The sequence below is a fragment of the Chelonia mydas genome, chromosome 6, assembly GCF_015237465.2.
Source record: "Chelonia mydas isolate rCheMyd1 chromosome 6, rCheMyd1.pri.v2, whole genome shotgun sequence".
In the NCBI taxonomy this organism is placed as follows: Eukaryota; Metazoa; Chordata; order Testudines; family Cheloniidae; genus Chelonia; species Chelonia mydas.
In genome coordinates this window covers 93,912,475-93,937,907 of record NC_051246.2, presented here as the reverse complement: position 1 = coordinate 93,937,907, position 25,433 = coordinate 93,912,475, and the positions used below count along the sequence as shown (strand labels likewise).

Genomic DNA, 25,433 nt, shown 5'->3' with positions numbered 1-25,433 from the left:
ATTTAATCATAGTAATAATGTTCCATTTGCTAGTGCCTTCCATCTCTTGGACCCATAAGGTGAGCATCATTATCAGCTTTAGAGACAGGGAAACTGAGTAAGAGAGAGGGTAACTTTCCCAAGGTCATAGAATACAGATCCCCTGACACCAATGCTTTAGCCATAAACACATCCTTCCTCCCTGTTAATTTCCCTGATTAAGAGGAATTATGGAAAAGAGCAAAAGAAATGGGACTCAATTACATCACTCAACAGGGCAACACAACAGGAAAAGCATAAAGTTTTGTTAAAGAATAAAAAGGCTGCTGTAGAGCTGGGATACTGCTTTTGCTAGTCCACACAGCCCTGATTCCATGAGGACATGGGATCTATGCCCAGTCCCAACAAATGTCATCTCTGCTTTGGTATTTAATAAAGCAGCACTATATGGCCCTGGGACCACAAGTCATTCAAATAGAATGAAGGGGACCCTGATAGTAATTTATACAAAGCAGAAGCTAGGAATTGTAAAAAATTGATAAGGGAAGCTAGAGGACACAAGGCAAAAACTATGATCAGTAGAATTAAGGACAATAAAAGGATATTTTTAAGTATATTAAGAACAAAAGAATCCTAACAATGGTATTGGTCCATTACTAGATGGCAATAGTAGAACTGTTAATAATAAAGCAGAAAAGGCAGAAGTGTTCAATAAATATTTCTGTTCTGTATGTAGGGAAAAACAGATGATATATTCATATCTTATCATGATGATGATGGATGATGAAGATTAAATACTTTCCATTCTAATAACTAAGGAAGATGTTAAAGAGCAGCTAAGAACGCTAGACATTTTTAAAATCAGTAGGTCTAGAAATCTTGCATTCAAGAATTTTAAAATCGCTGGCCTAGGAGTTCCGTGGACCATTGATGTTGATTTTCAATAAGTCTTGAAACACTGGAGAAGTTCCAGAGGACAGGAAGGATGCTGATGTGCCAATATTTAAAAAGTGTAAACAGGACAACCTGGGTAATAATGGGCTTGCCAGCTTGACATCAATCCCAAGCAAACTAATGGAACAGCTGATACACGACTTGATTAAGAAAGAATTAAAGGGGGTAATATAATTAATGCCAATCAACACGGCTTTATGGAAAATACACGTCAAACTAACTTGATATCTTTTTTGATGAGATTATGAGTTTGGTTGATAAAAGTAATAATGATGACGTAATATACTTAGACCTCTGTAAGGTGTTTGATTTGGAACCACATATTTTAATGAAGAAACCAGAATGATAAAAAAAAATCAACATGGCATACATTAAATGGATTAAAAACTGTCTGACTGATAGGTTTCAGAGTAGCAGCCATGTTAGTCTATATTTGCAAAAAGAAAAAGAGGACTTGTGGCACCTTAGAGACTAACCAATTTATTTGACCATAAGCTTTCGTGAGCTACAGCTCACTTCATCGGATGCATTCAGTGGAAAATACAGTGGGGAGATTTATATACACAGAGAACATGAAACAATGGGCGTTACCATACACACTGTAAGGAGAGTGATCACTTAAGATGAGCTAATACCAGCGGGGGGGGTCGGGGGGGAGAAGGGGGAAGAAAACCTTTTATAGTGATAATCAAGGTGGGTCATTTCCAGTAACTGTAAATGGGGAATTGTCATTGACTGGGTGTGTTTCTAATGGGGTCTGACAGGTATCAGATCTTGGACTTATACTATTTAACATTGTAATCAATGACTGTGAAAAAAACAAAATCATCACTCATAAAGTTTGCAGATGAAACAAATATTAGAGGAGAAGTAAATAAGGAAGAGGACAGGGCAATCTGGATTGCTTGGTAAGCCAGGCACAAGCAAACAATATGCATTGTACTATGGCCAAATGTAAAGTCATACATCTAGGAACAAAGAACAGTCTACACTTACAGTGTGGGGACTCTATCCTGGGAAGCAGTGACTCTGAAAAGGACTTGCGGGTCATGGTGGATAATTAGCTCAATGTCAGCTTCCAATGCAACATTGTCACCAAAAGGGCTAATATGATCCTTGGATATATTAACAGGGGAACATTAAGTAGGAGTATGGAAGTTAGCTTACCCCTGTATGTAGTATTGGTGCAACTGCTACAGGAATACTGTGTCCAATTCTGGTGTTCACAATTCAAGAAGGATGTTGATAAATTGGAGAGGGTTCAGAGAAGAGCCACCAGAATAATTAAAGAATTAGAAAACATGTCTTACAGTGATCGACTCCAGGAGCTCAATCTATTTAGCTTAACAAAGGCAAGGTTAAGGGTGATTTGATCACAGTTTATTAGTATCGACACAGGGAATAGATATTTGATAATAGAGGGCTTTTCGGTGTAGCAGACAAGGGTGTAACAAGATCCAATAGCTGGAAGTTGAAGCTAGACAAATTCAAATTAGAGGGGAGGTGCACATTTTAACACTACATGGTAATTAACCATTTGTACAACTTACCAAGGGCTGTGGTAGATTCTCCATCATTGGCAATTTTAAAATCATGATTAGATGTTTTTTGAAAAGACATGCTTTAGTTCAAACACAAATTAACTCAAGTCAGTCCTCTGGCCTTAGCCTTGTGTGATGCAGGAGGTCAGACTAAATGATCACATTGGCCCTTTCTGGCCTTAAAATCTTGGCATTCCCCTGAAATAGCAGTGCTGCCACAAACCAATGCACCTTTCCAGTTACGGAGATGACTTAAAGAACTGGGAGCATTTGCCAGAGAAAACCTTCTGCAGGCTCAACATGCACAAGAGACCTCCTATAACTGCAGAGCTCAGTTAAGAGAGTTTAAACCAGGTGATAGGTTACTTTTACTACTACGCAGCCCAGAGTCTGAACTTTTAGCCTGCTGGCAAGGGCCCTTCAAGGTAATTAGAAAGGTGAGCTTCAGCAGTTATAACATCTAGCAACCAGAAACAAAAGAAAACACCCAAATTTATCATATAAACTTCTAAAGGCCTAGAAGGCCAAGGAGGGCTTTTCATCGACTCCTTCCTCCTCCCCCCCCCAACCAGAACTAGAACCCCACACACTGATGGAAATAATCTGCACGCCTGTAAAGATGGGGGAAGCCTTACACAGTGAACAGAGGACACAAGTCCAGGAACTAGTGGACTTGTTCCCCACCATCTTCTTGTCCACTCCAGGAAAGACCCATCCTACTGAAACAGCACCAGGACAAAAAGTGAGGGGAAACCCTCAGCCCCACACTGGGAAAATGTGGGACATAAGCTATCAGGAGCTTCAAGCAATGTTAGACCTGGGAGTGATGGAGATATACTGTAGTGAGTGGAGGGAGCTCCATTGTCCTGGTCCCTAATCTGGACAGGACGATACACTTCCGCACAGTCAACGTGATATCTAAATTTGATGCCTATCCCATAGATGAGTTATTGGACCAGTTGGGACAGCTTAGTGTACGTCTACCACTGATCTTACCAAAGGGTAGTGGCAGATCTCCCTCACACATGACTCCAAGGAAAAGACAGCTTTTTCCATGCCCTTCGGCTTGTACCACTTCTGTACCATGCCATTCTGACTCCACAATGCAGCTGCAACCTTCCTGAGGTTGATGGATAAAAATATTGCAATATGGACTATATACTGCCACCTAGTTGGATGACATTGTCATCTACAGCCAGAATTAGGGGGACCATGACCACCTGAAACAAATAGCCGCGGTACTTCAACCCCTCACGGATGCAAGGGTAACAGCCAATCCAGCAACAAGATTGGTTATTGTGAGGCTACGTACTTAAGGTATACATTAAGAGGTGGCCTATTATGGCCCACATTTATCTCTACAAAATAACAGGTTCTGGTATGCCAATCAGGAAGGATAGGTTCGGCAAGCCTCAAGGCAAGCCATTAAGCGGTTGGTACCACTACTCTCTATCCCTTTCAGGATTAGAGAATCTGGGACTATATTAAAGAGACTAAGGAATGGGAATTAGAAGCCCCACCCCCTTCAGGCACAGTTGGACTATTTGACTCTCTTTTCTGCCACAGAGACCTTGCTTAGGCAGATGGATATACCTAAGGAATTTTCAGTGTCCAGACAGTAGGAGGCACCCATCAGCAGCCTTAGAATTGTGACACCTGGTCAGTAAGGTAAAGTTAGTATATAACTGTGGTGGGTTTGATCTAACTTAATAGGGGGCTGCGAGAAGAGAAACTGGAAAGCAACATAATAGTGCTAGATAAGGACACCCCAGCACACATTTGAAAGATAGTGGGGGAAAGATGTTAATTACAAAGACCATGTCTCCAAAGAAAAGTAAAGCTTGTTTTGCCAGCTGGGAGCTTGGAGATCAAAAATTTTAATCAGTTTTTAAAGTATTTCTCCCCCGTGCTTCAGGGAGAATACAGTTTGTGTGTTATGGGAATGGACTATGCCAGCCAGATGTTAGGAGTCTCATGGTGGGAGTCTGAAGGAAGCTCAGACATCCCAGGATTCCCATTGTGGAAGATGGTTAGGTACCTGGTAAGCTAGACATGTGTGTAGCCTGTTTTATTGTTTTCAGACCTGTTTTCTATTACATGTTTTTTGTTCTAAACAAATACTACTTTGCTTTACGGAAGCTGTCTGATTACTGTGTTAACCACTATCATTGCTCCTGGAGGAAACAAAACCGCAGGGTCTGTGCCTAAGTCAGATCTGCTGAGTAATTATGGTTTGTCACAGGACTGCAGCCTAGGGCCCAGTCTGAGAGAGAGAGAGAGAGAGAGAGAGAGAGAAAGAGAGCCAGCCATGTGTTTCTACCCAGAGCCAGATGACAGCAGAGGCCTGAAACTTGGCAGGGGCTGCACTCAACAAGACCAGGAAGGGTCAGAGATGCATTCCCCTCCCCGCACTTTTTCCTAACCTCTTTTTTCTGGAGGCCCTGTGTTGGGACAGACTGGTGGATGGGCATCTCCCCCATTCCTCCGTATCTCCTCACATTATACCCCAGCTTCTAATTTTTTTCTGTCCATTTTCCCCTCTCCATTGTTCTCTGCCCTTCTCATCCTGGTACAGGTGTGCTTGTGGCTAAGTTCCACGCTGCAAGAGCAAAGACAGGGGCTGAAGAGCTGGCTCTTGAGCCTGCTGACCCAAACACATGAGCTGATCCTAGGGCCAGCTTTATTATGGGGATCTGCAGGAAAAGGGAGAGAAGGTTGTTTTCAAGGAACTGCTCACCAGCAGCACGTTTGTAGTGCCATATCAGAATAGATCCACATACATGCAGCTTTCCTCACCCGCACTGCTCCATTTTACCCCATCCACCCCTCGACGAATCTGACATCATCCAGATTGAGATACACAGTGCTTGAGTGATTGGTCATTGAATGCTTGGTGACTGGGTCACCAAAACTAATTATTGCAGCACAGGTACATTTACTTCCAACATGGGGCATTGCAGTCAATACTAAGTCAGAGAGGAAAGCGCCACCTTTTGAGGTACCCACAGCACATCCTGCAACGGGGTATCCTAGCACCATGCACGGATACTGTTAGTGGGAAGAGCACCAGCAATTAAATCACCAGCATAAAAATACAAATGGTATCCGACTTCCAAACACTTGTTCAGTTTTTTTTGGAGTGCTCCCTCCGCCTTTCACCACTTACACTAATACTCCTTCAGATGAAGGCGTTTTCTTCAATCTGGAATAGCCCCCATTCAGCATTAGACCTGCAGAAATGCTGACCCCCCCCACCAAGCATAGATGAAAGCAAACCAGGCTGTGCATAGACAGAGCTAATCTATGGCTCAATACATTTACATTGCTGCATTTCCCTCTGTACTAATGTGCATCAGCATCAATGTAGCCACACCACTGGCTAAATGGGACTATTCCTGAATACAAACAATGCCAGCATATTTTGTTGGTAGATGCCCTCTTTCAAAATAGAATCCCTTCCCCTGCATCTGAAATCAGTTTGATTCTGTCCCAAATCTGAACGGTGTCACACGGGCTCTGGATGCCTGGGGAAAGTAGCATTCTCCCATTTTGGACACACGTACACTCTACAGTCCTCCATGTAAAGAAGCTACATGAAGGGGAAAGAAGAGGGTGGAAAGTCTGAAGTGTTTCAGAGGGTTCAAGACCCAAACCGTATTCATCCAAACTGAAACAAATAATAAATTTTACCCTAATACCATGAAACTGCCACATTAGGAATAAAAATTCCCAAGATACAGCTGTGAGTTAACAGAGGCTTCCTCCTTGATAACTCAGTCTGCCCTTCACATAGGTAAGCAGGCTGCTCAGGAAGGAGCTACAATAGACACAGAAAGGCCTTTACTAATCAGCAGTGAGAGAACCCAAGAAAGTATATGCCACTTTTTCACAGCTATTAAGGTCAGAAGGGACCATTATGATCATCTAGTCCGACCTCCTGCACAATGCAGGCCACAGAATCTCACCCATCCACTCCTGCAATAAACCTCTCACCTATGTCTGAGCTATTGAAGTCCTCAAATCATGGGTTAAAGACTTCAAGGTGCAGAGAATCCTCCAGGAAGTGACCCATGCCCCATACTACAGAGGAAGGCAAAAAACCCCCAGGGCCTCTTCCAATCTGCCCTGGAGGAAAATTCTTCCCGACCCCAAATATGGTGATCAGCTGAACCCTGAGCATATGGGCAAGATTCACCAGCCAGATATACAGGAAAGAATTCTCTGTAGTAACTCAGATCCCACCCCATCTAACATCTCATCACAGGCCATTGGGCCTATTTACCATGAATAGTTAAAGATCAATTAATTGCCAAAATCATGTTATCCCATCATACCATCTCTTCCATAAACTTATCGAGTTTAATCTTGAAGCCAGATAGGTCTTTTGCCCCCACTGCTTCCCTTGGAAGGCTATTCCAGAACTTCACTCCTCTGATGGTTAGAAACCTTCATCTAATTTCAAGTCTAAACTTCCTGATGGCCAGTTTATATCCATTTGTTCTTGTGTCCACATTGGTACTGAGCTTAAATAATTCCTCTCCCTCTCCGGTATTTATCCCTCTGATATATTTATAGAGAGCAATCATATCTCCCCTCAACCTTCTTTTGGTTAGGCTGAACAAGCCAAGCTCCTTGAGTCTCCTTCCATAAGACAGGTTTTCCATTCCTCGGATCATCCTAGTAGCCCTTCTCTGTACCTGTTCCAGTTTGAATTCATCCTTCTTAAACATGGGAGACCAGAACTGCACACAGTATTCCAGGTGAGGTCTCACCAGTGCCTTGTTCAACGATATTAACACCTCTTTATCTCTACTGGAAATACCTCGCCTAATGCATCCCAAGACTGCATTAGCTTTTTTCACGGCCATATCACATTGGCGGCTCATAGTCATCCTGTGATCAACCAATACTTCATGGTCCTTCTTGGTCCTTCTCCTCCTCCGTTACTTCTAATTGATGAGTCCCCAGCTTATAACTAAAATTCTTGTTATTAATCCCTAAATGCATGACCTTATACTTCTCACTGTTAAATTTCATCCTATTACTATTACTCCAGTTTACAAGGTCATCCAGATCCTCCTGTACGATATCCCGGTCCTTCTCTAAATTGGCAATACCTCCCAGCTTTGTATCATCCGCAAACTTTATTAGCACACTCCCACTTCTTGTGCCGAAGTCAGTAATAAAAAGATTAAATAAGATTGGTCCCCAAACCGATCCTTGAGGAATTCCAGTGGTAACCCTCCAGCCTGACAGTTCACCTTTCAGTATGACCCGCTGTAGTCTCCCCTTTAACCAATTCCTTATCCACCTTTCAATTTTCATATTGATCCCCATCTTTTCCAATTTAACTAATAATTCCCCATGTGGCACCGTATCAAACGCCTTACTGAAATCTAGGTAAATTAGATCCACTGTGTTTCCTTTGTCTAAAAAATCTGTTACTTTCTCAAAGAAGGAGATCAGGTTGGTTTGGCACGATCTACCTTTTGTAAAACCATGCTATATTTTGTACCATTTACCATTGACCTCAATGTCCTTAACTACTTTCTCCTTCAAAATTTTTTCCAAGACCTTGCATACTACAGATGTCAAACTAACAGGCCTGTAGTTACCCAGATCACGTTTTTTTCCTTTCTTAAAATAGGAACTATGTTAGCAATTCTCCAGTCATACGGTACAATCACTGAATTTACAGATTCATTAAAAATTCTTGCTAATGGGCTTGCAATTTCATGTGCCAATTCCTTTAATATTCTTGGATGAAGATTATCTGGGCCCCCCGATTTATTCCCATTAAGCTGTTCGAGTTTCGCTTCTACCTCAGATATGGTAATGTCTACCTCCATATCCTCATTCCCATTTGTCATGCTACCATTATCCCTCAGATCCTCATTAGCCTTATTAAAGATGGAGGCAAAGTATTTGTTTAGATATTGGGCCATGCCTAGATTATCCTTAACCTCCACTCCATCCTCAGTGTTTAGCAGTCCCACTTCTTCTTTCTTTGTTTTCTTCTTATTTATATGGCTATAGAACCTTTTACTATTGGTTTTAATTCCTTTTGCAAGGTCCAACTCTACTTGACTTTTAGCCTCTCTCACTTTATCCCTACATGTTCTGACCTCAATAAGGTAGCTTTCCTTGCTGATCCCTCCCTTCTTCCACTCCCTGTCTGCTTTCTGCTCTTTCTTAATCACCTCTCTGAGATGTTTGCTCATCCAGCTTGGTCTACAACTCCTGCCTATGAATTTTTTCCCCTTTCTTGGGATGCAGACTTCCAATAGCTTCTGCAGCTTTGACTTAAAGTAATCCCAGGCCTCCTCTGCCTTTAGATCCATAAGTTCTTCAGTCCAATCCACTTCCCTTTCTAATTTCCTTAATTTTTGAAAGTCAGCCCTTTTGAAATCAAAAACCCTAGTCGCAGATTTATTTTTGTTTATCCTTCCGTTCAGTTTGAACTGAATTAGCTCATGATCACTTGAGCCAAGGCTGTCCCCTACAACCATTTCTTCTATGAGGTCCTCACTACTCACCAAAACCAAATCTAAAATGGCATCCCCTCTAGTCGGTTCAGCAACTACTTGATGAAGGAATCCATCAGTTATTGCATCTAGGAATGGGGTGTAGGGAAAACAGGGTATCTATAGTTTAGTTTTCTTTACGTCAGTTGGTGGGGAGGGGAGATTGTTGTAAGCTGAGCTATACACTCAAGAGGGCAATTTAGTATTGAGACTCCTTCAACATGAGCAACTTTGCTAGTCCGAAGCACTTACAGAATTTCTCCTGCCCAACCTGAATTGAGCAGCTCTGCTCCTGGGTTAATGAAAGCCCTAATCAGATGGCTTTTCATAACAGTCAAACGAGCCTCTTTGCAATCAAGCAAAGATGCAGAGAGGGAGTGGGGGAGAGGGGCAGAGAGAGAGAGAATATGCCTGGTTTGGCAGGTAGCCAATATTGAATTCATTACAAGGCAGGCACTATTAATTAGGAAACATAGCCTTGAGTGCTGGCTGCCCCTAGACATGCCCTCCCCCTCCTGCAGGGATAATGCACATTTGCTGTTAGCCTGCCAGTCACTAGATGTCCCCAGGGTCACATAAACAGCAGCTAAAGTGAATTTTTCTACTCCTCACAGAAATCTCTTTTAAAGATGGCAGTTTAAGTGTAACTGGTTATTGGGCCGTAGTTTGTTCACCTGCCACATCTCCTATATTAGGGCTTATCTACATGACAACTTGTGTGTGCAGCAGGCCAGGGCACGAGTCTAGAGCACACTAGCCTGATGCACACTCAGTCACCGTGTGGACCTTGCTACTGCGCACTAAAAGTTCTATAGTGCACTTGACATACTCCTGTTTCCAACAGCAGTAGCAGGGTCACAGGGTGACTTAATGTGTGGCAAGCTAGTGTGCTTGTGAGCCAGCAAAAGGAATGAAAGCAAGCAAGGGAGCAGCCTGCAGGAGACCCGAAGCCTGGGGCCAGCTTGCTAAATGAGCTGACCAGAGACACCTGGCACAGAGAGGGAACCGCAAGCACCTGGTTCCTTATGAGAGAGTTGAAGCAGTTGTTTGAGGAAACTGACTCTGGGAAGTTTAAAGGGGAATCAGTGCTGAGCAGTACAGATACAAGCTAAACCCCAGGCAGATCGCCTGCAAAGAACTCATAAAAAAGAAAAAGGACAAGGTGAAGGAATCCTCTCGCTCACCCAGGCTCTGAGGTAAGAGCCATGCATTAGGACCGATTTTTGGGACTCTGAGTTTTACTTGTCTGAATAAATCCCAACCCCTATAAGGATGGCTACTGGACAAACAGTAGAGTATCTGTAAAAGGGCCTGGAAGGAGAGAATAAAGGGCAGAGAAGAGACACCCTAACCACAAGAGGGCACATGGGGCAGGCCAATCTTCCGCACTGCTATAGAGTTGCACTCTGGCTTTCCACACACTGAGTCACAAGCTCTTAGGCAGGAGACATTCCTTGTTTCTCTTGTAGGGTGCCCTTATTCTCCTGCATGTCCCATTTTGCAGAATACATGGTTATAAAGACAAACACTGAAATCTTTTCAAGCATAAGAACTCCTTAAAGTTTTAAGAACCATACATATATTTAAGTACCCTAAGCGGGGCACATAGTCATAGAGACTGCATGTCCCAGTTCCCATAGTATCTATGTGCAGGCAGCTACGGTTCATTATAATGCCAAAGAGCTTTGGCTCCCTTTAATGGTGTAGGATAAGTTTAATACCACTGACAAAGAATTAAAACTGGTGTAATGAGAGTCAAATAGGATTTGAGCTGTGTTAACTGAATTTGATGAGACTCTGAACTACTTTGAACAAAACCAAAGAGTATAAACTTGTCCTACATTAAAACAAGGCCATTTGTATCTATTCCACACAAAAAATAAGTCTTCCTATTAGACCTCTAACTGTTCTGAATAATGTAATGTTTTGTGGGAAAGTGCAAAAGAGAAATGAGCCAGTTCTAAGAGGACTAAATCAGAAGGCTTCTGAAAAGAGAGAGAAACTCCTTGAAATAGGAGATAAAGAGAAACAGAAGGGAAATTGGATGAGAATGACAGTAGAAGGTTAAAGGTATAAGTCCAGCAACTGGACTAGTCACACTGCAGCTACAAAGGATTATCCAGGGAGAAACATATTCTAGAAGTTAAAGCTTTCTCTTAGACTTTATTCAGCAGACACTGAGGACTGACAGTTCAGTACTTCAGTGAGAGGCAAAATTACCCTTTAAGTCACAGAAAGGCATCTCTGTACCTCTAGAGAATTATTTAGGACACCTGAGCATGTTCCTGAAGATTCTAGGACACCCCGAAAAGGAAAAGGTTGTGCACCTACTATCTGAGACCAGTCCTTGGGGAACACAGGATTTCATCTTACATCTCCAGCCATCTGCCTCTCCTAGTACCTTGGATCTATACCAGAACACAGACTAAGTATTACGCCATGCTCCTCAAATATTAAAGTGCCTCACTGGAGTAACTTCTAAGACTTTTCACCACAATATCCAGCTAAGCTTCCTCTAAGAAAGACAAATTAGAAAATTGTACTCAAAGCCCCTGCAGCCTGCAGGAGGGGAAAAAAAGCTTAAAAGTAACTTTTAAGTGTTAACTTCTGACATGAGTAATACAACAACAAACTTTTGCTTATGTTGAGCTTGTTATTTCTGTACCTGACAATGAATGCTGTTAACTGTATGAAATGTTCCACTATCTACCTTTTGGTTGGTTTTACACTGCAATGTCTGAACTACAGAAATGCATTCTGTTTTTTGATTTCTTGCTTTTAATGCACAGTAATAAGGTAGAATTTCGTTTACTACATGCGTGGAGTCCTCTGTTTTGGGCTATACTGAATGCTAATTAATGTGGGATATTTCTGTAGGATACATTAGCCTTCTGATAAAATTGTCAACAGTTTAAGACTGTTTAATTTGGTTTCTGAATGACTAATAGACCCTACAATGGCACTTTGATACTGAGGTGAAGGGCACGGCACGTTAGAAAGGATATAGATTAAATTAGATGGATACACTGATGATCATATTCAACAGAGTGGGAAAAATCTCCCTAGTTTAATACTGGAGGAGCCAGGGCAAGGGCAGCTTGTTCCATGTTTTTAAGTGAATTTAGTGCTGCTGAAAGTTGCTAGGTTAGCTCCAGTGACCAAAGTCCTCTGTTCATCTACAGAAAAGGGACAGCACAGGCAGCAGTAACGTTACACTTCACAGAGATCCTGCCCCCTGCCTCATCCTTGACCTGAATGGACTAACTCTAGGGGATGTCAGTCTCTGTGGCCCTTTGACTCGACACTGGATAGTCGAAGGAGTGAATGGGCCATGGACACTGTAGCCCAATTAGGTAAGACAGTGAAAAAGCAGTTTAGAAAAAAAAATAGAAAGTCTTATGAAAAGACAAGGAAAGATTTAGCTGAAAGCAGTGACATGAAAAACAATCTCAGAAACTGAGAAACAAAGGGCAACAATAACAGAAAAATTCCTAAGACAAAATAATGCAGTATACTAAGGCGGGCAGGGAGGGAGAGTGTGCATGCACAGGCATATGCATGTTCATGCACCACTGCCCTCTTCAGTGGATGGAATCAGAACTACAGAACTGTGGGTCATACACCATCTATTGCTGATAGCTAAGTAAAATTACCCTGTGGCTCGAATACTAGGCCTGTGTGCTTTTGGAGCAGCAGGATTGGAGCTGTATCCTTGTTGTCACCATGACATTGACTGGCCACAGTGTACACGACAGTGACAAATACAAAGACCTAAGTAGCTATCAGTTTGTTAGAACACTTTATTACAGGTGACAAGCTAGTGACACCTCTTCTTAAGAAGGCTGTCTAACATTTTCCATGACAAGACATTATCAGTTGTTTATAACTTTGCCACACCTAAAGTGCTGAGCTGATACGTTCTACGCTGGGACAATGCCCACACTGATTTTTATTTTTTTTTGGTTTAAGTTTCAGAACTAATGGTTCAGCTGTTTCTGAGAAAGAGCTTAAAACAAAATACATTGCTTGGCCTATGTTAAAAAAAATGTACAGCTCTTTCACAGAGACGTGCTAGTGCCTCCCTGCTTTGGAGCAGGGATTTGGCAAGGGAATTGCTTGGTGTCAGAGATGTGTCTTTTGCTTTCCTGGTGGAAAACACACCCAGATGTATCCAAGTTATAAGCCTTTGACAAATCTCAGTTTGCATCTGCTCAGTTGCTACTTGATTTAGTTTGGCAGCTAAATTCTCTAAAGGTTCTGTATCTACTCAACATGTTCTCATAGCTCCTCCGTGCCAACAGAACTATGCCTGCACCATCACCACAGAGCAACCGAGCATGCACCATCTCAGACCTGCAGGGCTGAGCAAGGCTGTCCCTGTAATTGCTCCTCCCATCTGCCAGGGGCCACTGTGGCACCAGACACCAAAACCGAGAAGTGAGACTGGCTCTCTTGTGTTCTCAGTGCTCTCCCTGCTGACACCCCGCATGGAGGGAAGGTGAGGGATGCCTCCTGACATGAGTGCAAAGGAGAATCGGGGGGAGGGGAGGGGGATAAATGCAGGATGAAGGGGCACAAGAGAGCAGAAGATGGGGAGTGAGAATAGAAAAGAGAGAGTCAAGAGCAGAGGGAAGGAAGAAGGAGACCAGCTGGGGACAGGAGCAGAGTGAAGGGCACAGAGCAAGGAGGGCAGGACACAGGAGGGTGTGAGCACCGGTAGACATGGATGGGGGCAGAACAAGTAAGCCTTCTACTGATACCAGTTACTGTTAGCTCAAGTAGCAGAATACTGTGCTGTGGATCGAAGAGCCCAACTCTGATGATGATCAATGTGATAATATGATTCCATAAAATAGAATTTTGGGTTGTGGGTTTTTTTTTTTTCAATTTTCACATTTTTATAAAACTTAGGAAATTACATTAAACAAATTACATTAGAACACTAAAATTGCAGAGTCAAGCCCTCAAAAGTTAGGAAATGCCAAAACTGAAATTGCCTGAGTAACCTTAATTGCTTCCCTAGTGTGCTTCCCTAGTCTTGAATTACATGGGTACAATATTTTCTATCGGACCCGTGTCATTCAATGCACAGGATGGACGGTGATCTGGGAACGAATCCAGGTTGTTCAGTGAAGGAGACTGTTTTCTGTAGAATCCCTGTCTCATTTGTTGTTGAAGTCTGAAAATGTGTGGCGAATGAGACCAGAGATTGCAGGAAGAGAAAGGATGGTCTAGTGGTTAAAGCAGTTGACTGTCACCCTGGAGAATTGGATTCTGATCCCAACTCTGCCACAGAATTCCTGTGTAATGCTAGGCAAGTCACCTAAACCAAAATTTTCACAAATGGCCACGATGTGTTCCTTGTTTTCTGGGTACCCAACTTGAGACACCTGGGATGTGATTTGTAGAAGTGCTGAGCACTCACAGCTACAACTGAGGTCAAAAGTGTTCTGAACATATAAAGGGCCAAAATCATAGAATCATAGAAGATTAGAGTTAGAAGGGACGTCATCTAGTCCAACCCCCTGCTCAACGGTGGACCAACCCCAACTAAATTATCCCAGCCAGGGCTTTGTCAAACCGGGCCTTAAAAACCTCTCAGGATGAGGATTCCACCATCGCCCTACGTAACCCATTCCAGTGCTTCACCACCCTCCTAATGAAATAATTTTTCCTAATATCCAACCTAGACCTCCCCCACTGCAACTTGAGACCATTGCTTCTTGTTCTGTCATCTGCCATCACTGAGAACAGCCTAGCTCCATCCTCTTTGAACCCCCCCTTCAGGTAGTTGAAGGTTGCGATCAAATCCCCCTCACTCTTCTTTTCCGCAGACTAAAAAAGCCAGTTCCCTCAGCCTCTCCTCATAAGTTATGTGCTCCAGCCTCCTAATCATTTTCATTGCTCTCCGCTGACTCTCTCCAATTTGTCCACATCTTTTCTGTAGTGGGGGACCCAAAACTGAATGCAGTATTCCAGATGTGGCCTCACTCGTGCCGAATAGAAGGGAATAATCACTTCCGTTGATCTGCTGGCAATGCTGCTACTAATGCAGCCCAATATGCCGTTAGCCTTCTTGGCAAGAAGGGCACACTGACTCATATCCAGCTTCTCATCCACTGTAATCCCCAGGTCCTTTTCTGCAGAACTACCACTTAGCCAGTCGGTCCCCAGCCTGTAGCATCTTAGCTGCTCACGTTGGGCATCGAAAATTAGTTGATACATTGCAATTTTCGTCTTTATCTCTGTGTAAAGTGGGGATAATACTACATCACCTCATAATGAGGTTTCCTAACTTGGAAGTGCTTGACTTTGCAACATTAACATTGTGTTAATTTAGGATTTTGGAAGCAATACTGCATACAGTTCACCATTACAAAAGCACATTTACCACAGTGGGGTATTAGAGTTTTAATTATATTCAGCTGTATATTCAGCTCACAGATAGGCTCAACAGTTGTGGGATGCCTCTCTAATTCCAAATTTATGTTGAAAACCTACACTCGACAAGCTAACCGGAGCTAAATCTGTCTAGCTTGGGTCAATGATGACTACATGGGGAAATTATAACAATGTCAATTCCAAGCGAGAGAGGAGACATTTAGGATGGCCCAACAAGTTATTTAGGACATGAATTATATTGCTTAGGACATTGAAATATACAATGTCCTAAGCAATGGATACAGAGGACCTTAGACAAATTAAAGGATTGGGCCAAAAGAAATCTGATGAGGTTCAACAAGGACAAGTGCAGAGTCCTGCACTTAGGACGGAAGAATCCAATGCACCGCTACAGACTAGGGACTGAATGGCTTGGCAGCAGTTCTGCAGAAAAGGACCTAGGGGTTACAGTGGACGAGAAAAGCTGGATATGAGTCAACAGTGTGCCCTTGTTGCCAAGAAGGCCAATGGCATTTTAGGATGTATTAGTAGGGGCATTGCCAGCAGATCGAGGGACATGATCGTTCCCCTCTATTCGACATTGGTGAGGCCTCATCTGGAGTACTGTGTCCAGTGCCCACACTACAAGAAGGATGTGGAAAAATTGGAAAGAGTCCAGCGGAGGGCAACAAAAATGATTAGGGGACTGGAACACATGACTTATGAGGAGAGGCTGAGGGAACTGGGATTGTTTAGTCTGCGGAAGAGAAGAATGAGGGGGGGATTTGATAGCTGCTTTCGACTACCTGAAAGGGGGTTCCAAAGAGGATGGATCTAGACTGTTCTCAGTGGGAGCTGATGACAGAACAAGGAGTAATGGTCTCAAGTTGCAGTGGGGGAGGTTTAGGTTGGATATTAGGAAAAACTTTTTCATTAGGAGGGTGGTGAAACACTGGAATGTGTTACCTAGGGAGGTGGTGGAATCTCCTTCCTTAAATATTTTTAAGGTCAGGCTTGACAAAGCCCTGACTGGGATGATTTAGTTGGGGATTGGTCCTGCTTTGAGCAGGGGATTGGACTAGATAACCTCCTGAGGTCCCTTCCAACCCTGATATTCTATGATTCTATGAAAACAAGGCTAGACAATGTCCTAGCAAATAAGTATCTTACTTGGTGACTATATAGTGTTTCACATCTACACAATGTTGTGCAGATAACAACTGTCATAGGAAACAGGCCTTTCTTCTTAGTGGAGCTGGGAACTGTGAATTTTCTGTCAAAATAAATTTCCAAAAAATTGAAATCCGCTCCCTCCCCGCCCCAATTGATTTTTTCATCAAAATGAAATGAAAAAGAAATGATTTTTTCAGGTTTGTTCAACCCAAATCAGAATATTTAGTCCTGTTGAATGGACTTGAAATGTTCTGTTTCATGTGAGTTCAGCAAAACATTGAACTGCATTTCCCTCTCACTGCATTACCCTATGGGAGTTGTAGTTCAAGCTGCCATTCTCTCCCATGGGTTGGGATCCCCAGATGACTACATCTCTCATACTGCATTGTGGATTTCCATCTGATCAAGCTGCGTAGTACATCATAGGAGTCACATGACTCATTGGAGATGTATTCTGGCCAGGGAGCCTAGCCCATAGAAAAGAAGGGAGGCATCAGGCTCCAGACTTACAGCTCCCATGAGAGAATGCACCACTATGGGGAAAGGTTTCAGAGTAGCAGCCGGGTTAGTCTGTATCCGCAAAAAGAAAAGGAGTACTTGTGGCACCTTAGAGACTAACGAATTTATTTGAGCATAAGCTTTCGTGAGCTACAGCTTAGTCTCTAAGGTGCCACAAGTACTCCTTTTCTTTTCACTATGGGGAAAATGCAATTTAATGTTAAATGGACTCAAAATAAAGCATTTTGGGTCAGTTCAATAAACCAAACACAACACTATGATCTCCAGAACATCAAAATGTTTCATTTAAATTTGATTCTGAATTGAATTTTTTTGGAATTTCCATTCTTCCAAAAATAAATAAATTAATTAAATAAAATGTCATCCTATTTTGGGGTGAAATCAAAATGTTGAAGTGTCAGGACTTCCCTTGAGATGGAAATTCTCATGAGAACTGGATTGAGAACACCAAACTCATTTCACAATGTGGGTGGGGGGGAATGTGCTTAAAAAAAATGGCGTGGCTGACTTTTTTTTTGCACTGGTTAGGGCAATGGACTAGGTGATTTAACAGGCCTTTGTTGTCTAGACAGAGGTGAAGGGCTATTCTGTTTGCTATTGATGCAGATGGAAACAGTACATAGACCAGGAGCTTGTCTCCTCCCAGACCCTCAATACAGCACCCACCTATGTTTAAATACCATGGCACAGTTCCTCAGAACAGTAACAAGCAGAAGTTTCTTGCCTGGCTGCTGTGGTCTTCCAAGGTCATTAATTAAGCAAGCCTCAACACTAAGGGGAAGAATTAGCAGCTTTATTGAATGTACTTAGCGCTGGGCGATGAACTCTCAGCCCAGCATCTCTGTCATTGGATTTCACTTAACTGAGGCAAAAGCTGAGGGTCCAGGCTAATCCAACAAATGACGTGTTATTTAAAGACCGACAAGTCTTAACCAGGCTGCACAAGTTACCTCAGAGATGTGCCTCAGCCCTCCTCTCTCTCCTGCTAGCCCAAGCATCAAGCTCAGCCATACTTCCCTTGTTTCCACTGCAGTGCAGGAGAGTGGTTTAAACAAACTTCCTGCTTATGCATGACCACTGAGACCCCATCTACACTACCAATGTAATGAAGTATGGGAATGTAGCTACATCACAGCCAAAAGTTGTAGAATAGACAAGGTCTAACCGATGGCCCCCTGTAACTATGTTATACCCCTAAATTGTTCAGGTTCCCAAAATGTCCATCCCAGCATGCCTTGGCTGTGTGAAAACTTGAAGATGGAAGACTCATTACTTCCCTGCATCCAAACTCCACTCACTGCAGGGGAGCATCAGGGAGAGAGAGAGTTATATTGCCCCCATTCTGTTCCAACTTAGCCACTACATGAGTCCCCTAAGGGACCTTATGCTAGTGGAGGACACGTGTAGGGAAGCTCTGCTAACAACTGCATCATGCCCTGCAGCTCATCCACTATAGTGGGGTGAGGGAGCAGAATGAGGGCAGCGTAACCAGACCCCAAACATTCCCCCTACAGCGAGTGGACAGTAGTAGCACTAGGATAGGAAACTACACCCTCAATCTCCCACTTTTGATGCTTCAAGGAGTGCAGCAACCCTTCTAGATCTTGCCCTCTTGTACGCAGGAGCACTGGAACAATTGGGTGCTGAGAGCCATTGAACCAAACCGTAAACCTGTATATGATGGAAACCACTTTAATCCAGGGGGTGCGGCAGCACCCCTAGTTTCAGCACCTATGATCGTATGTATAGGCACCAACATCTGATCCAGACAATCAGAGGGTCTGCTCAATCTGGCCAATAGATTCCAGCTCTGTGAATGTCCTTCAGTCCTGACCTGCAGCCCCTCACACAGATATTCTCTTTCTATTTAGCCTATACCCAACCTTAATTAAAGGGAAGCTTGTGCTCCACTATAATAGCTCTTAGTCTGTGAATTCAGTTTGTGTAATATTTAGCTACCAAGATAGAGTAATGCATTACCCTGTGATCCCTCCCCCAGCACTTTACTGTTAAGTTTGCACTGGGTACCACCCCCAGCGCTGCTGCAGGACTTCAACCCACAAGGTGCTTCTGGTATTGGGTTCCAGTGCTGGCGAATGCAGGAGGCAGAGCCCACTTTCGAGTCTGTTCCTTACTTCGGCACAGCTTCAGGAATCTAATCACATTCACCATGGCCCCAAATCCCACAGCTCATCCGCTTGTCAGCGAGCCACCAAAATGGGTCAGTCAAAGCGCCAATCTGTAATGGAAGGACTAGGAGTCACATTCCGACACAGCTAAAGATTGGTGAAGGGAGGCTGGGAATATGGTGGCTCCCTCCCCCGGCCCCACATCTGCTGACATGGCGCTGCCTGGCCTGCACAGCAACCCCTAACAACAAACTGTTTTCCTGGTCCTGCTTTACAGGCCTCTCAGGGCATAATACCTAATCAGTGCGAATGAAGAGCCCAGTGGCCCCGCCAGAGCATATCTGGGCTGTTGGTGACACATTCCATTAATCACTCGCTTCGCTCTGGAATCTGTATGCATGGAGTATGAGCCCAGCTTCCTCTTGGGGAATAATACAGCTGTGGGAGTGAGGGGGAAGGAGTCGGCCAAAATGCTGCCATCTGAATGCGAGAGACATGAAGGAAAACAAATACCTCAAGGATCCAGACAATAAAAGCAAAGGGTGATATTTTTGGGGAAGCTCTGAGAGAAACTGCAAAGATTGGGGCCTAAGTACCCACTGAGTACTGGACTGTGGTCCCCTCTCAGAAGCACATGGGGAGCTGCAATCAGAAGCAGACAGGGCTGTTTGGTTATGAGAGAGGCTCAGAGCCAGCACTTGGAGCCAAACAAGGCTGCTGATGAGCTGGATCCTGCGAAGTGCTGAGAGCCCTCAGCTCCTTTGGTAGGAATTGGAGGTACTGTCAATTTGGAGGACTCTGCCCACTCTGTGTTAATTTTCATACAAATTAGTTGGAAAAAGTCCATCTAGACTATCACCCTGTGGGCCACTCTCACTCCCCACATTTGGCATTAGATACTTCCTGGGGGATTTCAAAGCACTTTTTTAACTGTAATTTCTAAACACTAATTAACCATCATCTCACAACTGCCCTGAGATATAGGGAAGCATCATTATCTCCATTTTATGGATGGAGAAACTGAGACGCAGGGAAATGAAGTGACTTGCCCAAGACCATACAGCAAATCAGTGTCAGAGCCAGGAATAGTGCCCATTCATTCTAATACCAGCCCTGTGCCTCAGGGTAACAGGGAAACTCTATGGCCTGTGTTACACATGATATCAGACTAGTTGATTTCTGACCTTAAAATCTAGGAATCATCCATGAAACCACAAAACCAGCTTTTCACAGTATACTTCCTTTTTTTCCTCATCCAATTTTAAACATCTCGAGCAATGGGGTTTCCAACCTCCTGCCTGGGGAGAATGATCTACCATCTAACAGATGTCACCATTAGGAAAGGTTTCCTGATATAAATATTGTTTATATCATTATTTTACATTTTGCTTTTGCTCAGTTTACTCTAATTTCAGAACCTCTTGCACAGGTCCTTTGGTTTGAACCGTCCAAATTCTCCCAAGGGAGCAGGAAATCTGCCTGAGTAATTGTTAGGCCAGGCTGCTCATGTTTAACTCTTTTGATCCCTCCTACTCAATGGGGGCCTCCAGCCACTTTTGTTGCTCTTCTCTGAAGTCCATCCCATTTAATGAACAATTTTATATCTGTACAGGACTTTGAAACATTGCTGTGGTCCAGGGAGCAGCAGTTGCTGGGGATCTGAAGTCACCGTGTTTGGGGGGGAATTTCTAAAATGTTGAATGTATACTAAATCCAATTGTGTTGCTCTCTGAGAAGCCAAATCCTTGAGAATCTGGGCCAGGTTTGATATTCTGCTGGAACCAGCTCTGCTTAATCCAGATGGGGAAAGTTCCTCCTCAAGAGATCAGAGGGATAAATCACATGGCAGTATGACTCTGGCTATGTAAAGCAAGAGCTGCCAACAATGTGAAGTCCAACAGGTACATGAAAATGAGCAAATGACTCATCCCTCTATGAAGAGAAGGTTCAAGCAATCCACCCATTTGTGTGGCACAGTTGCTACTGACCAAGGGATGGGCAGGGAAATGAGAGGGTTCACATACCTGTGCATGTATGTACCTCCACATATGAAAGCTTGCATGTGTGCTCCATTGTGAGTGAGAGTCTGCACACATGCCCAAATGCCTGTCCTTCTGTGCATGCCTACGTATAGGCATTTGAGCACATGGGCTCACATGTATGAGCTGGTGCCAGCAGTGTATTAACGCCTAGGCCGACAAGGCCTAGGCCAAGGGCGGCAAAATTGCAGGAGTGGCAAATTTATAATAGCAGCCAGAGGCTGCTTCCCCAGGCACCGGTTCGCGCCCCCAGCCCTAAACTCCACCCCTTCCCTGCCCCTATTGGTCCCCTTCCCCAAATCCCCGCCCCAGCCCCACCTCCTCTCCTGAGTGCGCCATGTTCTCCCCTCTACCCCCCTCCTTGGCGAAGCTGTTTCGTGCACAAGCAGGGAGCAGGGAGAAGCAGGACCCGGCGGCACGCTCAGGGGAGGAGGCGGAGGCGAAGTCGGAGCGGAGGTGAGCTGGGGCAGGGAGCTGCTGGCGGGGGGGGGGGCAATTATTTCAGGGCCTAGGGGTGGCAAAATCATTAATCCACCACTGGTGCTCATATGTATGTACTGCACCAGTTTACTAACGTGTGCCGATATGTATCTATATGCATCTGTGTGCTCACAGAGGTGTCCATACATGTCTGTGCACATATGTACATATGAACACTACATGCATGTGCACACGTGTACATCATGTTCACGTGTGTAATGTGCAAGTCTCACTTACATGCATGTTCATAAATATATGTGAGTACATGAACTCCGCTCCATACATACCTGTACGCTCACATACAATGAATTAAGTGCACTTATGTGACTGTGCCTGCCCTTGGATCTTTGTAGGGATGTATGTATGAACTCATACTCAACGCACACTCCCTACAAGATCTGCTTTCCTCCAAAAGAAAACGCCCACACCTTCAGCTCCTGCTGACTTGCCATGGCTGACTTTGCGACATCCTTTTGTGGTGGCTATTCATGCGCTTATGTCCAACACTGCCAGCCTGGTGCCAATCTTGGATGAACAAGGGCATATCAAGGCTGACAGCTATGTCTTTGCAGAAAAGCAGCAACTCTGGGTTAGAGAAACAGGCATGTTGGCGAACTTCAGAAGCCCTAACTCACATCCACCTGTTTGCAATGTGGGATGCAGATCCTGAACTGGGCTTACCAAGCAGCTGACTGGGATGGGCAGAATGGCTGCCACAATGCAGATATTTGGCTTAGCTGTCTTCACAGTGTGACTGCAGGGCAGTGATGCAGATAGTTAAACATAGAATATCAGGGTTGGAATGGACCTCAGGAGGTCATCTAGTCCAACCCCCTGCTCAAAGCAGGACCATTCCCCAAGTTTTGGCCCAGATCCCTAAATGGCCCCCTCAAGGATTGAACTCACAACCCTGGGTTTAGCAGGCCAATGCTCAAACCACTGAGCTATCCCTCCCCTCAACATGGTGAAGCAGTGCACAATTAGAAGACTGGACCGTGCGCTGCAACATCTTGCTACCCTCGAGGATACTGTGGTTAGACGGCTTACTCTACATAGCCACTTGTGACCCAGATGAAAGAAGTGCCCACTTCTCCATTAGAGTTAGTACATATGTGTGCTTTGTCCCATGTGTAGATTGTCACACATTCACATAGGAGTGTGCCATCAAGAGACCCAGCAGCTCTCGTGATTTCTTTCCCTCCCCAACCCTGAAAGCACTTAAGAAAGCAGGAATCTGCTACATTCCTCTGAACTGCCATTCACAAGAATAGAGCCTTGGCAAGGATTAGTGGGAGGACAGGACAGGACAGTGTCCCTGTATATACACATTTATAAGCACTCGTCAGCCAAAACAAACCTGCAGGTCAGCTATGAGCCCAGAAGTTTGACTGTACCCATCAAATGGGTGCACTGGGTATTGGGGAGTTAAGGGAATGGGACAAGTTAGCCCCACCCAGAAAGAGCTGATGTGCAGAACAGTGATGGAACTTCCCTCCTGGGGTGAAAGAGGAAAGCCCACCTCTTAAGCATCTCTTTGACTTTCCCCATCATCATGGCTCAGGTGCCTTTCTCTGTCTGACATGGGAGTTGGAGAGACAGACAAAGAGGGACAGACAAAGAGGGAAGACGGGGGGAGAGTGGAACAGGATTCCTCATCTTGAATCTTGAAGTGTCTAATGCAAGCTCTCTCTGTGTTTGGGGTCCTGTTTCCAAGCCCAAATGAGCCAGCCCCAGCCCTACATCTCACCTCAAAGGAGACAAACAAGAAAAAAGAAAAAGAAAAAATAAAACCTCAACACCCATGATGCTAAGTGAACAAAATGAAGAGACAGACGGTAAAGAGCAAGCTCCTAAAGAAGAGCTGCTCGGCCCATGCTGGGCCCCAGCATTGCAGTGTCTCTGCTTTTCCCGAGCAGTAATTGTTCTGCCTGGTTTGGGTCCTCCACATACACACACACACACAAAAGAAGACAATTAGAAAAAATGGCTAGGACACAGTGTCTGAAATTGCAGCTGTTGTCTGTATTGTGCTGTCCTTTGTTTAACAGAGCGCCATACTCTGAAAGGCTGCGTTTTTCCTCTATTTGCCTTTCTCTGTTTTGTGCAGGCAGTAAGAGAAATAATAGCTGAAATGGGCGAGTTATTTCCCTCCCTTCCCGATCGCTCTGACACGTGTCATCGGGTCTGTGGGGGTTTTATGATAAAATGCCCGTGTTCCTGAAAACAGCAGTGGGGCCCCTCAGTGCTTTGGCACTCCCAAGCCCCTTGCCTGATCTCCCTGACTGCAAACCCAATCACCCTAGCTAATATGTAATAATACTTGGCAATTCTATAGCAAATTCCATCCCAGAATATCAGCGTGCATCACAAAGGTAGGTAAGCATTATTATTCCTGTGCTGAGGAGGAAGCTGTGGCTCAGAGAAGAGATGTGACCTGCCCAAGATGGCCCAGCGAGCCTGTAGCAAAGCCAGAAATAGAACCCATGAATCCTAACGCTCAGTCTTCCGTTTCCCCTCTAACTAAGCCTTCCAAAGGGGTATCCCAATGAGCAGAGAGGCTAACTGGCGTGGCCTTCCCCCACCACTGGTAATAAAGCAGTTTAATGGTAGAGAAAAGACTAGAACCACGTACTCCAGGTTCTCAGCCTCCTGCTCTAAACAATACTCCTATGAATAAGCATAACCTCTCAGAAAGGTAAAGTAACTAATTTAGTTGTAAGCAGAGGGAAAAAAAATCTGTTAATTTATACTGTACAAAGTTTATTTGCACATTGATCTATGGGATGGGGGAAATGGGTCAGAGTGGGAGAAGCATTGCCTGCTAGGGGACGCTCTTTTATCTCTTGATTTTAAAGAACAATTTTCACCCCGGGTGGCAGGTAGCTTTTTTTTTTTTTTTTTTTTTTTTTTTTTTTTTTTTTTAAAAGCTTGTTGAATGTACTCTTGCACTCATTACAGGAGGAAGCTTCAGAGAACCGGCTCAAGCCAGGTAGAATAAAATCAGGGATTATGCAAGCTTCCCTCACACACAGCTCTCCAATACACCTCTGTCCTGATCTGAAGCAGTCCCTGCTGTTTCACTCGTAATCCCACACCCATCTCTGCGGCTGCCCCTTAGTTCAGACCCCACAAAACCTGCTGCTGGTCTAGTATTGGACTCCCCACACACAGCTCTGCAAATGTACCCCAATTGTGTCCTGTTTGGGATGATTCCCCTGGCTCTGACTGATTTCATCCCTATTCTGGATACTGTTATATCTTCCCTACCAGAGACAACATTATTCTTGCAATTATGTCTGAAGAGAAATTTGGTCCCTTTGGGAGTGCCCTGGATTGCACCACCTTTCAAGCATTTTCAAGTCCTTTTCCTAGGAAAGGAGAGCAAGTGTCACCTGAAAAGGTTTGAACACAGCTTCACTTCAAAGGACACAGCCAATCACTGTGCTCTACCACCAATAAACTCAGAAGATTATTCAAGAACAAGGTAGAAAACTTTCCAGGTAGTGCCCTTAATATCTTTGTTACCTTCTCCCTTGGTCATGGGTATGAGAAAGTAAATGAGCAAGTAAATGAATAGGTGTTCCACATCCATCACTCCTCCCCTCTCTGCAGCACACAGGCACCCTAGAACATGGAGTTTATCATACACTAAAGGGGAAATGTTTGTGGGAGCCCATTTAAAAATACTGGAAGACTATCACTATGGATTGGACC

At 44.1% G+C, this 25,433-nt stretch overlaps 1 protein-coding gene across 29 annotated transcripts in view; it reads right to left on the bottom strand.

Annotated features, from left to right (window-relative positions):
• NRXN3 (neurexin 3) overlaps nt 1-25,433 on the bottom strand; it is a 1,375,103-nt gene that overhangs the window by 933,075 nt on the left and 416,595 nt on the right. The window lies entirely within an intron of this gene.